Here is a 15,397-nt window from a genome sequence, read left to right on the forward strand (position 1 = left end):
AGCAACACTTAGAAGAAGCAACCAAGCTCTATTAGCCAAGCTAATGACAACAGCCCTTATATACTCCTAAAATCACCTCCCACTAGGAATGTTTAACACCTGGGTAGGCCTCTGCTTATTAGCAAACAATAGCTAATTTACACAGCAATCAATAGCAAGTAGCTACCTAATCCAATCAAATGCCTTATAATTACCAACAGGAAATCAAACCTTGTGCAATCAGTAACCTTTTCCTACAGATGAATCTTACCTGTAACAGTAAAAAAGAAAACTCTTAGCACAACTCTTAGGCAGTTGAAGCTTCTGTAAAACTCTCCAGAATATCTCCAACCACAGACACTTAGAAGCAACACTTAGAAGAAGCAACCAAGCTCTATTAGCCAAGCTAATGACAACAGCCCTTATATACTCCTAAAATCACCTCCCACTAGGAATGTTTAACACCTGGGTAGGCCTCTGCTTATTAGCAAACAATAGCTAATTTGCACAGCAATCAATAGCAAGTAGCTACCTAATCCAATCAAATGCCTTATAATTACCAACAGGAAATCAAACCTTATGCAATCAGTAACCTTTTCCTACAGATGAATCTTACCTGTAACAGTAAAAAAGAAAACTCTTAGCACAACTCTTAGGCAGTTGAAGCTTCTGTAAAACTCTCCAGAATATCTCCAACCACAGACACTTAGAAGCAACACTTAGAAGAAGCAACCAAGCTCTATTAGCCAAGCTAATGACAACAGCCCTTATATACTCCTAAAATCACCTCCCACTAGGAATGTTTAACACCTGGGTAGGCCTCTGCTTATTAGCAAACAATAGCTAATTTACACAGCAATCAATAGCAAGTAGCTACCTAATCCAATCAAATGCCTTACAATTACCAACAGGAAATCAAACCTTGTGCAATCAGTAACCTTTTCCTACAGATGAATCTTACCTGTAACAGTAAAAAAGAAAACTCTTAGCACAACTCTTAGGCAGTTGAAGCTTCTGTAAAACTCTCCAGAATATCTCCAACCACAGACACTTAGAAGCAACACTTAGAAGAAGCAACCAAGCTCTATTAGCCAAGCTAATGACAACAGCCCTTATATACTCCTAAAATCACCTCCCACTAGGAATGTTTAACACCTGGGTAGGCCTCTGCTTATTAGCAAACAATAGCTAATTTACACAGCAATCAATAGCAAGTAGCTACCTAATCCAATCAAATGCCTTATAATTACCAACAGGAAATCAAACCTTGTGCAATCAGTAACCTTTTCCTACAGATGAATCTTACCTGTAACAGTAAAAAAGAAAACTCTTAGCACAACTCTTAGACAGTTGAAGCTTCTGTAAAACTCTCCAGAATATCTCCAACCACAGACACTTAGAAGCAACACTTAGAAGAAGCAACCAAGCTCTATTAGCCAAGCTAATGACAACAGCCCTTATATACTCCTAAAATCACCTCCCACTAGGAATGTTTAACACCTGGGTAGGCCTCTGCTTATTAGCAAACAATAGCTAATTTACACAGCAATCAATAGCAAGTAGCTACCTAATCCAATCAAATGCCTTATAATTACCAACAGGAAATCAAACCTTGTGCAATCAGTAACCTTTTCCTACAGATGAATCTTACCTGTAACAGTAAAAAAGAAAACTCTTAGCACAACTCTTAGACAGTTGAAGCTTCTGTAAAACTCTCCAGAATATCTCCAACCACAGACACTTAGAAGCAACACTTAGAAGAAGCAACCAAGCTCTATTAGCCAAGCTAATGACAACAGCCCTTATATACTCCTAAAATCACCTCCCACTAGGAATGTTTAACACCTGGGTAGGCCTCTGCTTATTAGCAAACAATAGCTAATTTACACAGCAATCAATAGCAAGTAGCTACCTAATCCAATCAAATGCCTTATAATTACCAACAGGAAATCAAACCTTGTGCAATCAGTAACCTTTTCCTACAGATGAATCTTACCTGTAACAGTAAAAAAGAAAACTCTTAGCACAACTCTTAGGCAGTTGAAGCTTCTGTAAAACTCTCCAGAATATCTCCAACCACAGACACTTAGAAGCAACACTTAGAAGAAGCAACCAAGCTCTATTAGCCAAGCTAATGACAACAGCCCTTATATACTCCTAAAATCACCTCCCACTAGGAATGTTTAACACCTGGGTAGGCCTCTGCTTATTAGCAAACAATAGCTAATTTACACAGCAATCAATAGCAAGTAGCTACCTAATCCAATCAAATGCCTTATAATTACCAACAGGAAATCAAACCTTGTGCAATCAGTAACCTTTTCCTACAGATGAATCTTACCTGTAACAGTAAAAAAGAAAACTCTTAGCACAACTCTTAGGCAGTTGAAGCTTCTGTAAAACTCTCCAGAATATCTCCAACCACAGACACTTAGAAGCAACACTTAGAAGAAGCAACCAAGCTCTATTAGCCAAGCTAATGACAACAGCCCTTATATACTCCTAAAATCACCTCCCACTAGGAATGTTTAACACCTGGGTAGGCCTCTGCTTATTAGCAAACAATAGCTAATTTACACAGCAATCAATAGCAAGTAGCTACCTAATCCAATCAAATGCCTTATAATTACCAACAGGAAATCAAACCTTGTGCAATCAGTAACCTTTTCCTACAGATGAATCTTACCTGTAACAGTAAAAAAGAAAACTCTTAGCACAACTCTTAGGCAGTTGAAGCTTCTGTAAAACTCTCCAGAATATCTCCAACCACAGACACTTAGAAGCAACACTTAGAAGAAGCAACCAAGCTCTATTAGCCAAGCTAATGACAACAGCCCTTATATACTCCTAAAATCACCTCCCACTAGGAATGTTTAACACCTGGGTAGGCCTCTGCTTATTAGCAAACAATAGCTAATTTACACAGCAATCAATAGCAAGTAGCTACCTAATCCAATCAAATGCCTTATAATTACCAACAGGAAATCAAACCTTGTGCAATCAGTAACCTTTTCCTACAGATGAATCTTACCTGTAACAGTAAAAAAGAAAACTCTTAGCACAACTCTTAGACAGTTGAAGCTTCTGTAAAACTCTCCAGAATATCTCCAACCACAGACACTTAGAAGCAACACTTAGAAGAAGCAACCAAGCTCTATTAGCCAAGCTAATGACAACAGCCCTTATATACTCCTAAAATCACCTCCCACTAGGAATGTTTAACACCTGGGTAGGCCTCTGCTTATTAGCAAACAATAGCTAATTTACACAGCAATCAATAGCAAGTAGCTACCTAATCCAATCAAATGCCTTATAATTACCAACAGGAAATCAAACCTTGTGCAATCAGTAACCTTTTCCTACAGATGAATCTTACCTGTAACAGTAAAAAAGAAAACTCTTAGCACAACTCTTAGGCAGTTGAAGCTTCTGTAAAACTCTCCAGAATATCTCCAACCACAGACACTTAGAAGCAACACTTAGAAGAAGCAACCAAGCTCTATTAGCCAAGCTAATGACAACAGCCCTTATATACTCCTAAAATCACCTCCCACTAGGAATGTTTAACACCTGGGTAGGCCTCTGCTTATTAGCAAACAATAGCTAATTTACACAGCAATCAATAGCAAGTAGCTACCTAATCCAATCAAATGCCTTATAATTACCAACAGGAAATCAAACCTTGTGCAATCAGTAACCTTTTCCTACAGATGAATCTTCCCTTTAACAGTAAAAAAAGAAAACTCTTAGCACAACTCTTAGGCAGTTGAAGCTTCTGTAAAACTCTCCAGAATATCTCCAACCACATACACTTAGAAGCAACACTTAGAAGAAGCAACCAAGCTCTATTAGCCAAGCTAATGACAACAGCCCTTATATACTCCTAAAATCACCTCCCACTAGGAATGTTTAACACCTGGGTAGGCCTCTGCTTATTAGCAAACAATAGCTAATTTACACAGCAATCAATAGCAAGTAGCTACCTAATCCAATCAAATGCCTTATAATTACCAACAGGAAATCAAACCTTGTGCAATCAGTAACCTTTTCCTACAGATGAATCTTACCTGTAACAGTAAAAAAGAAAACTCTTAGCACAACTCTTAGGCAGTTGAAGCTTCTGTAAAACTCTCCAGAATATCTCCAACCACAGACACTTAGAAGCAACACTTAGAAGAAGCAACCAAGCTCTATTAGCCAAGCTAATGACAACAGCCCTCATATACTCCTAAAATCACCTCCCACTAGGAATGTTTAACACCTGGGTAGGCCTCTGCTTATTAGCAAACAATAGCTAATTTACACAGCAATCAATAGCAAGTAGCTACCTAATCCAATCAAATGCCTTATAATTACCAACAGGAAATCAAACCTTGTGCAATCAGTAACCTTTTCCTACAGATGAATCTTACCTGTAACAGTAAAAAAGAAAACTCTTAGCACAACTCTTAGGCAGTTGAAGCTTCTGTAAAACTCTCCAGAATATCTCCAACCACAGACACTTAGAAGCAACACTTAGAAGAAGCAACCAAGCTCTATTAGCCAAGCTAATGACAACAGCCCTTATATACTCCTAAAATCACCTCCCACTAGGAATGTTTAACACCTGGGTAGGCCTCTGCTTATTAGCAAACAATAGCTAATTTACACAGCAATCAATAGCAAGTAGCTACCTAATCCAATCAAATGCCTTATAATTACCAACAGGAAATCAAACCTTGTGCAATCAGTAACCTTTTCCTACAGATGAATCTTACCTGTAACAGTAAAAAAGAAAACTCTTAGCACAACTCTTAGGCAGTTGAAGCTTCTGTAAAACTCTCCAGAATATCTCCAACCACAGACACTTAGAAGCAACACTTAGAAGAAGCAACCAAGCTCTATTAGCCAAGCTAATGACAACAGCCCTTATATACTCCTAAAATCACCTCCCACTAGGAATGTTTAACACCTGGGTAGGCCTCTGCTTATTAGCAAACAATAGCTAATTTACACAACAATCAATAGCAAGTAGCTACCTAATCCAATCAAATGCCTTATAATTACCAACAGGAAATCAAACCTTGTGCAATCAGTAACCTTTTCCTACAGATGAATCTTACCTGTAACAGTAAAAAAGAAAACTCTTAGCACAACTCTTAGGCAGTTTTTTTTTTTGTAAATCTGTTTATTGAAAGGTCTACGAAGGTAACAAAATCAAGCGGATAGGACACGCAGGTCTGGCATTGCAGATTAAACAACATGTGAAAACAGTTAGATATTATTTATGAGTGTTTATCAGAGATCAACAGCGATCTATGCAGTGTCATATAATACATTGACTGGACCCGGCCTTACAGAATCTTAACTTCAACAAATGAAAAAAGGAAGAAAAAAAGAAAAAGAAAAAAAACAGGCATAGGTAACCCCGCATAATAAACCCTTTATACACTGGATCCCTGGGCATTATGCAATATTCATGAACGGGTGACGTCCGGGATCGACCCGCCCTTGTGTGCAATACTCATCATAGGAATCTTTATTACAGTGTGCTCGACTTAATTATCTATTTGGAGAGTAAGGTATCCGAAAATTAGCGAGTTAGCAGTGTCAATCCCAGAACAAAACCCTGGATATAATAAGGATACCTGCAAGTTCTGAGGTGAAAACCCCAGACCTTGAGTTAACCAGGGAGTCGGGTCCTATGACTAACAGTAGCTTCGTATGTGACACATCGACTAGCCCCATCATCCCAGCATTGGGTCAGGCCTACAGGTCATCACGTGTCGTTGCATCTGAGAGAAAGGGGGGGGGGGGAAGCGTAAGGGATTTCACTCTCTCAAGTGTCATAAGAGATGTGTATTGTGTTGTGTGGTGTGGATGCTATTGTTATAGAAGGAGAGATTGTATCGTGAGTGCGTCACATCTGGGACCTACGTCTCGGTGGGTGTTGTCTCGCCATAAGGCAGTTAACTACCGAATCTGATAGTCAGATGTTTCAGAACCCTCCATGGGTGTTCGCTGACTTCTGGTACTGTCTTGTGTATGTCTCAAGTCGCCTCTTCGCGTTTCAGGAATTAAGTGTGTAGTCATTATCTCAAAAAAAAGTGTCTAAGAGACTCCTCCGGTCCGAATCCGGAGCCCCGGTCACCGACAAGAGGGGTAGAGGAGGGGGGTGAAAGAGGATAGGGTGGATGGGATAGACAAGGTATTGCCTCTTCTGCCTAGCTCGGGACGGCGCGTGCCCCCGTCGGGCCACCCGATATGCCCCCAGTACCACGGCATCGAGAAATATACATAAACCACGGCGTCCAAACCTCCGTATGTTTTGTTTCCCTGCCTGTTAGGGCGGAGTAGGCTGCTTCGGCACCCTGAATCTCCTCAACTCTGCGAATCCATTCGGATTTGGAAGGTACATCAGATGTTTTCCAATGGGCTGGAATGGTGGCTTTGGCGGCGTTGAGCAGGTGCCGCAATATCGACTTCTTGTACGAGGATATAGAGGACGTTGTGATGTGTAGTAAAGCGAGTTCTGCAGACCAGTCTGGGATATCCCCCAGGATCAGTACGATTGTTTCCCTGATCATCTCCCAGTATGGGGTGATAGCCTTGCAGTCCCACCATATGTGTAGCACTGTTCCGCGCGTCTCTTGACACCTCCAGCATACAGAGGGTATGGAGGGGAATATGCGGTGCAATAAAGTTGGCGTCCTATACCAATGAGAGATGAGTTTATAATTCACCTCTTGGTAATAAGAACTCATGGAGCTCTTATGTTGCCATAATAATGCTATTTCCCACTGTTGTACCGTGAGAGATTTTCCAAGTTGTTCTTCCCATTGTCTTTTGAATGTCTGTGGTGCTTCCGCATGATTGGTCAGGAGGTGCTGATATAAGACTGAGATGGCGTGTTCCACCACTGTACCCCGGTCGCAGAGGTTCTCGAACCACGTGAGGGTTCTGTGTAGTTTTTCTTTATGTGGTAATGTTTCATAAAAGTGCTGTAGTTGGAAGTAACGGAAGCAGGTGAGAGGCGTCCGTGGTCTGTCGCCCAGCAGCGAGGGCAAAGTCCGCAGCCTCCCGCCCTCCAGAACTCTGTGTATTGGTATATATGTCCCTATGTCCTGTAAGGGCAAGGCTATGGGAGGAAGTCCCCCACCTATGGCCGTATTGTGCGTGAGCGGGAGCATCGGGCTAGGGGATGGGGATATGTGATCCAGCTGTTTCACAGATCTCCAACCCACCAGGGTTTGGAAGATCAGTCCCTCCACTGGGAGGTGGACCGGTGATCGTCCCGAGGAGCCCCATATTTGTTCTTCCATTGTCGGACCAATAAGACCTCTATCCAGTACCACCCAATGCTTGGCGGAGGATGTTACATGCCAGTCTAGGATGCGTTGCATGATCGTGGCCTGATAGTGTTTCCTAAAGTCAGGCAATGCCAATCCACCCTGGATTCTAGGTCGGCAGATGATTTCGTGTCGGATCCGAGATCGACCGCCTCTCCAGACGAACTTGAGCACCGCCGTCTTCAGGGTAGAGAAGAAGACCAGCGGTAGAGCAAGAGGTATGGTCTGCATAAGGTACAGAACCCGCGGAAGAATGTTCATCTTGATTACCGCGACTCTGCCGTGCCATGTGATGTGCGGGTGCGCCCACCTGGTGAGGTCCGAGAGTACGGTCCTTAATAAGGGTGTGAAGTTGTGTTGGTAAATGCTACCCGGGTCCTCCGCCACCCAGACCCCCAGGTACTTCATTTTGTCACGACACCAGTGAAATGCGAACTCTGTCTCCAAGGAATGGAATTCCTCTGTGGGGAACGTGATGTTCAGGACCTCGCACTTCGAGACATTGAGCTTAAATCCGGATATCTGCCCGAATCTATCGAATTCCTTGAGGAGGCACGGCAACGTGATCCTGGGATTGCGGACAAAGAAGAGGAGATCATCCGCGTACGCTGCCACTTTGTGTTGTACCCCCTTCCAATCATACCCCTGGATGTCTGGGTTACTGCGAATCGCTTGTAACAGAGGTTCCAGGGAGAGAGCGAACAGTAAGGGCGAAAGCGGGCATCCCTGTCGGGTTCCGTTGTTGATCGCGAAGTCCCCAGTCGTGGCCCCGTTAACCCGCACAGATGCCCGTGGCCTGCTATATATCGCGGATATCCAAGCAAGGAGTCTCTGCCCGCCTTGCAATTGGAGGGTCTCCAGCATATACGTCCAGTTGACACGATCGAATGCCTTTTCGGCATCGGTCGATAACAGGAGCAGCTGTGTCCCCAATCTCCTCGCATGGTGCTGAATGGAAAAAAGTCTCAATGTGCTATCTCGGGCCTCCCTACCCGGAATGAAGCCCGTCTGGTCAGGGTGTATAAGGTCCGGAAGCAAGTGTTTAAGACGGGTGGCTATTACCTTCGTGAACATCTTGGCATCTACGTTTAATAAGGAGATCGGCCTATAGCTACCACAATGTAAGGGGTCTTTCCCCGGTTTCAGTAAGACCGTGATGGTGGCAGCCAAGGATTCCGTCCCCAGGGTTCCACCCTCTCCAACTGCGTTGACTGCCTTAGAAAGCCGGGGCAGCAATATATCCGTAAAACACTTGTAGTAACCCGTGGGGAAACCGTCTGGTCCGGGGGCCTTGCCCGTTTTGGAAGCCTTAAGGGCCGCAGCTAGTTCTTCTATGGATATCGGGGCATCCAAAAGTGTAGCTGATTCCTGGTCGATCACCTTGGTGATCGTTCCGGCCAGATATTCTCGTGTCGCGTTGCGTACCCTCGAGTCTGTAGAGGCTCCATTAGGGCCATAGAGGTTATACAATCGTTCATAATATAGCCGAAACTCTTCCGCAATTCTCTGCGGGAATGGGGAGACTTCTCCCGAAGTCAGCTGGATCTTATGGATTTGTCTTTGGGGCTGGGGGCCCTTTAGCAGTCTCGCCAGATATTTGCCCCCCTTATTGGCGTGCGTGTAGTAGAAACCCTTTGTGCGTTGAACCGAGCTAAGGTGCCTTTTAAGGATAAGGTCCTTCAGTTTCCTCCTCTGCTCCATTAGTTCGCCATATGTAGCGTTAAGTTGGGAGCGTTTATGTTGGCGTTCTAGAGTAGAGATAGCAGCATAAACTTCGACCATATCCTGCGTATGGGCCTTACGCTTCTGGGACGCGATGCGTATGAGTGTGCCCCGGATTACACTCTTGTGAGCCTCCCAGATGGTGATCGGGGAAGACTCCGGGGTGTCGTTTTCCCTGAAGTATTGGTCCAGTTCTTGTTGGATTTGCAGTCTAACGCCCGGGTCCATTAATAAAGATGGATTGAGCCTCCAGGTCCAGTTCTTCGGTCTGTAAAGAGGTGAGTTCAGCTCTATCCCGACTGAGCCATGGTCTGACCAGGTGGTTGTTCCTATGTCGGCCCCTCGGAGATGGGAGAGTCCTTCTCTCGCGATGAAGATATAATCTATACGTGAGTAACGATTATGGAGTGCGGAGTAATAGGTAAAATCTTTTGTCGAGGGGTGGAGGGCCCTCCAGCAATCCACTAGTCTTAGGGAATCGAGTGACTGCCGGATTGACCTGATGTTGCGTTGTGGTATACAGCTATGACCCGTGGAGGAGTCCAGGGTCGGATCTAGTGGGGCGTTGAAGTCCCCTCCCACCACCAATATCCCATCTGTGAAGTCCTCTAGTTGGAGTAAGACATTGTGAATGAACGATGCTTGCCTTTTGTTGGGTACATATATAGTTGCTATGGTATAAATCTTATCCGCTATGATGCCTTTGAGGAAGAGATATCTCCCCTGGGAGTCCTGGACACGTTCCAATTCTTTAAAATCCAGTTCCGTCGCAATTAATATGGCTACACCAGATTTGTGAGCTGTAGGGTGGTTGCAGAAGTAGTTAACAGGGTAGTGTCTACTCCGTAGTCCAGGTGCCGATCCTTCCTTGAAGTGCGTTTCTTGCAGCAGGGCAACTGAGATGTGTTTCCTTCTCATTTCCCGCAGCAAGTGCGTGCGCCTTTCCGGGATGTTAAGTCCCCTGCAGTTCTGGGTGAGGAACCGCAGAGGTGCACTCTGGAATGCCATACTCACCTATACGTCCCGGCAGGTTTCCCAAATGAAGGAGGGCCGGGTAGTATCCCCAAGATGCCAGAGGGCCAGGGGCAATCGCGCACCCGAGGCGTGGGCCGGCCGGCGGGCGGCAAGAAAAGAGCAGGGGGTGAGAGGGGGGAGGACGTGTGGAAAGGAGGGCGAGGGTAACGAGGAGGGGGGAAGAGTAGGAGATAGTAGTAGTTGGTAGCCGGTGAACCGAAGTCGGTACAGGAGGGTCAGGCTAGCAGTGTATTATGTATGTATAAGAAGTCGTGTAACTGTACGTAGGTCACTTCCCCGATACCAGTGGGCTTCCCGAAGTAGGAACCCTTCAACAGGGTGAGGGGGAGACTCGCGCGGTAACCGGATGCGGCAGAGGATAGCTCCGGGACCAGCCCAGGAGTCCAAGTTCCTACCGTCCGGTCACCAATCAACTAGCGCGAGTGTAGGTTTCAGAGAACGTGGGTCAAGTCCCAGCCAAGTGAGATGTCAGAGAGTCGATGGGTCAAGTACGAGGTCATCCGCTCCACCGAGCCCCCCAGTTGTAGCTCTGAATAAACAGTATCAACATGTAAACAGTGCGCTTCACAAATGGAGCGAGCAATTAATAACATCAAACATTATGGTCAAATATACATTGCCCCCCCAAGATATAATACAAGGAGCCCCCTGGTACCCACATATCCACCTCTAGCTTCCGGGAACCCTGCGCCCTATGTGTCCCCGGGTGACAGCAACGTCCAGTGCATCGCCGGGGGGGGAGGGGGAGAAATACTCAGGGTCACAATTACACTAAATGACTAGGGGTAAGTGTAAACGCTGCATGCGCTGTTATGAATCAGTAGGCCTACAATGTAGCGGTAAACCATGCAGGCGACCCACCAATCGGAGAGGGGGAGGGGGGGGGACCACGCCAAGGTACCATGGTTGAGTATAAACGTTGTACGCGCTGTTACGTGCCAGTGGGCCCAGGATGTAGCGGTGGGTCATGCAATCGTTCCAACAGCCGGGGAGGAGGAGGGGGGGGGGCCGGGGATGTGGTGAGAGGGAGCTGCGGGCCTCCATAACCTTCCGTGCTAACATAATTGAAAATGTACGTGGGTACAGGCCCAAGGTGAGGTGCAGACACAAAATCAGCAAAACATCACATTGTATAGTAAAGCTTAATATGTAATTCCCACTTCCCCCCATCCCCCTCCCAAAGCGAATCAAAAAGGAGTCATCAGTCCCCCTGCTGTCCCTGTCAAGAAGGAGTCCCCTACCGGGTCGGTACCAAGCGGTGCAAGGGTCCTGGCTGGCCTCCGGTGTCACTCCTCTGGAGACAACGGATCTCCGCGGCTTCCCATATGCTGAACAGGGGGCGCTCTCCCACCCCGATTTCTGGATCCCCTGTGCGGTCTTGGTGGTGGATGCAGAGGGCCCAGGATCCAGTCAGAGACCGGCGGTGAGGGTAGGCCCAATTCTCCCATGAAGCGTGGTACCTCTTCTGGCCACCTCAGCGAGATCCAACGGTTTTGATGTCTGACTTGCAGGGAGAAGGGGAATCCCCATTTATAAGGTATGTTGCGGTCTCTTAGTATTGTAGTGACCGGTCTTAAGGCCCTCCTGGCTTCAAGCGTCATTGGGGAAAAGTCATTATAGAGGGAGACCTGGGTCCCCCGGAAGGGCCAGGTCTGCCGTTCCCTGGCCTTCAGCATTATGGCGTTTTTTATTGGGAACGAGTGTAGGCAGCAAATAAGATCGCGCGGTCCCTCCTCGGCTGAGCGAGGTCGCAGAGCTCTATGTGCCCTCTCAAACTCAATTTCTGCCGGTGGAGACGGTTGTAGGAGAGAACTAAAGAGATCCGTGAGTGTGGCCACTGCATCCTCCGGTCCCTCAGCTTCTGGAACCCCACGGACACGTATGTTGCACCGTCTCCCCCTATTGTCAACATCTTCCATCTGTCGGCGTAGGGAGAGCAACATCTGGCCCTGACGCGCCACCGCGGTGTCAGTGGCCGTCACCCTGGCTGTAAGGGCCTCATTCGCTTCCTCCAATACTGTAATGCGGCCTGCCTGCGCGGTGAGGTCGTGGCGCATCTCCGCTATCTCGGAGTGCAGGGTATCCTGGATTGCGGCAATAATGGCTTGGAGGTCAGCTTTTGTTACTGCTGATTCCTTTAGGTCCCGCAGGGAAGCTTCAATGCGGCTCAAGGCAGGCACCTCCATGTCCGGCGCTGGTGTAGTGGGCGCCGCCATTTTGGGGCTAGGGGGGCCTCCGCTCGATCCCTGTTGCGGCTGTAAGAAGCCGTCCAGCGGTCCCTGTTGCGAGCTCTTAGGGGTCTGGGGGTGCTCCGGGCGTTTTGTGCGCCCCATGAGGTTAGTTTATGTGCACTTATTCGGCTATTCGGGGTCCGGTGGAGCGGAGCACTTTCCTCACGCGGCCATCTTGGCTCAGAAGTCAACTCTTAGGCAGTTGAAGCTTCTGTAAAACTCTCCAGAATATCTCCAACCACAGACACTTAGAAGCAACACTTAGAAGAAGCAACCAAGCTCTATTAGCCAAGCTAATGACAACAGCCCTTATATACTCCTAAAATCACCTCCCACTAGGAATGTTTAACACCTGGGTAGGCCTCTGCTTATTAGCAAACAATAGCTAATTTACACAGCAATCAATAGCAAGTAGCTACCTAATCCAATCAAATGCCTTATAATTACCAACAGGAAATCAAACCTTGTGCAATCAGTAACCTTTTCCTACAGATGAATCTTACCTGTAACAGTAAAAAAGAAAACTCTTAGCACAACTCTTAGGCAGTTGAAGCTTCTGTAAAACTCTCCAGAATATCTCCAACCACAGACACTTAGAAGCAACACTTAGAAGAAGCAACCAAGCTCTATTAGCCAAGCTAATGACAACAGCCCTTATATACTCCTAAAATCACCTCCCACTAGGAATGTTTAACACCTGGGTAGGCCTCTGCTTATTAGCAAACAATAGCTAATTTACACAGCAATCAATAGCAAGTAGCTACCTAATCCAATCAAATGCCTTATAATTACCAACAGGAAATCAAACCTTGTGCAATCAGTAACCTTTTCCTACAGATGAATCTTACCTGTAACAGTAAAAAAGAAAACTCTTAGCACAACTCTTAGGCAGTTGAAGCTTCTGTAAAACTCTCCAGAATATCTCCAACCACAGACACTTAGAAGCAACACTTAGAAGAAGCAACCAAGCTCTATTAGCCAAGCTAATGACAACAGCCCTTATATACTCCTAAAATCACCTCCCACTAGGAATGTTTAACACCTGGGTAGGCCTCTGCTTATTAGCAAACAATAGCTAATTTACACAGCAATCAATAGCAAGTAGCTACCTAATCCAATCAAATGCCTTATAATTACCAACAGGAAATCAAACCTTGTGCAATCAGTAACCTTTTCCTACAGATGAATCTTACCTGTAACAGTAAAAAAGAAAACTCTTAGCACAACTCTTAGGCAGTTGAAGCTTCTGTAAAACTCTCCAGAATATCTCCAACCACAGACACTTAGAAGCAACACTTAGAAGAAGCAACCAAGCTCTATTAGCCAAGCTAATGACCACAGCCCTTATATACTCCTAAAATCACCTCCCACTAGGAATGTTTAACACCTGGGTAGGCCTCTGCTTATTAGCAAACAATAGCTAATTTACACAGCAATCAATAGCAAGTAGCTACCTAATCCAATCAAATGCCTTATAATTACCAACAGGAAATCAAACCTTGTGCAATCAGTAACCTTTTCCTACAGATGAATCTTACCTGTAACAGTAAAAAAGAAAACTCTTAGCACAACTCTTAGGCAGTTGAAGCTTCTGTAAAACTCTCCAGAATATCTCCAACCACAGACACTTAGAAGCAACACTTAGAAGAAGCAACCAAGCTCTATTAGCCAAGCTAATGACAACAGCCCTTATATACTCCTAAAATCACCTCCCACTAGGAATGTTTAACACCTGGGTAGGCCTCTGCTTATTAGCAAACAATAGCTAATTTACACAGCAATCAATAGCAAGTAGCTACCTAATCCAATCAAATGCCTTATAATTACCAACAGGAAATCAAACCTTGTGCAATCAGTAACCTTTTCCTACAGATGAATCTTACCTGTAACAGTAAAAAAGAAAACTCTTAGCACAACTCTTAGGCAGTTGAAGCTTCTGTAAAACTCTCCAGAATATCTCCAACCACAGACACTTAGAAGCAACACTTAGAAGAAGCAACCAAGCTCTATTAGCCAAGCTAATGACAACAGCCCTTATATACTCCTAAAATCACCTCCCACTAGGAATGTTTAACACCTGGGTAGGCCTCTGCTTATTAGCAAACAATAGCTAATTTACACAGCAATCAATAGCAAATAGCTACCTAATCCAATCAAATGCCTTATAATTACCAACAGGAAATCAAACCTTGTGCAATCAGTAACCTTTTCCTACAGATGAATCTTACCTGTAACAGTAAAAAAGAAAACTCTTAGCACAACTCTTAGGCAGTTGAAGCTTCTGTAAAACTCTCCAGAATATCTCCAACCACAGACACTTAGAAGCAACACTTAGAAGAAGCAACCAAGCTCTATTAGCCAAGCTAATGACAACAGCCCTTATATACTCCTAAAATCACCTCCCACTAGGAATGTTTAACACCTGGGTAGGCCTCTGCTTATTAGCAAACAATAGCTAATTTACACAGCAATCAATAGCAAGTAGCTACCTAATCCAATCAAATGCCTTATAATTACCAACAGGAAATCAAACCTTGTGCAATCAGTAACCTTTTCCTACAGATGAATCTTACCTGTAACAGTAAAAAAGAAAACTCTTAGCACAACTCTTAGGCAGTTGAAGCTTCTGTAAAACTCTCCAGAATATCTCCAACCACAGACACTTAGAAGCAACACTTAGAAGAAGCAACCAAGCTCTATTAGCCAAGCTAATGACAACAGCCCTTATATACTCCTAAAATCACCTCCCACTAGGAATGTTTAACACCTGGGTAGGCCTCTGCTTATTAGCAAACAATAGCTAATTTACACAGCAATCAATAGCAAGTAGCTACCTAATCCAATCAAATGCCTTATAATTACCAACAGGAAATCAAACCTTGTGCAATCAGTAACCTTTTCCTACAGATGAATCTTACCTGTAACAGTAAAAAAGAAAACTCTTAGCACAACTCTTAGGCAGTTGAAGCTTCTGTAAAACTCTCCAGAATATCTCCAACCACAGACACTTAGAAGCAACACTTAGAAGAAGCAACCAAGCTCTATTAGCCAAGCTAATGACAACAGCCCTTATATACTCCTAAAATCACCTCCCACTAGGAA

This window comes from Pelobates fuscus, chromosome 3, assembly GCF_036172605.1.
Source record: "Pelobates fuscus isolate aPelFus1 chromosome 3, aPelFus1.pri, whole genome shotgun sequence".
NCBI lineage: Eukaryota > Metazoa > Chordata > Amphibia > Anura > Pelobatidae > Pelobates > Pelobates fuscus.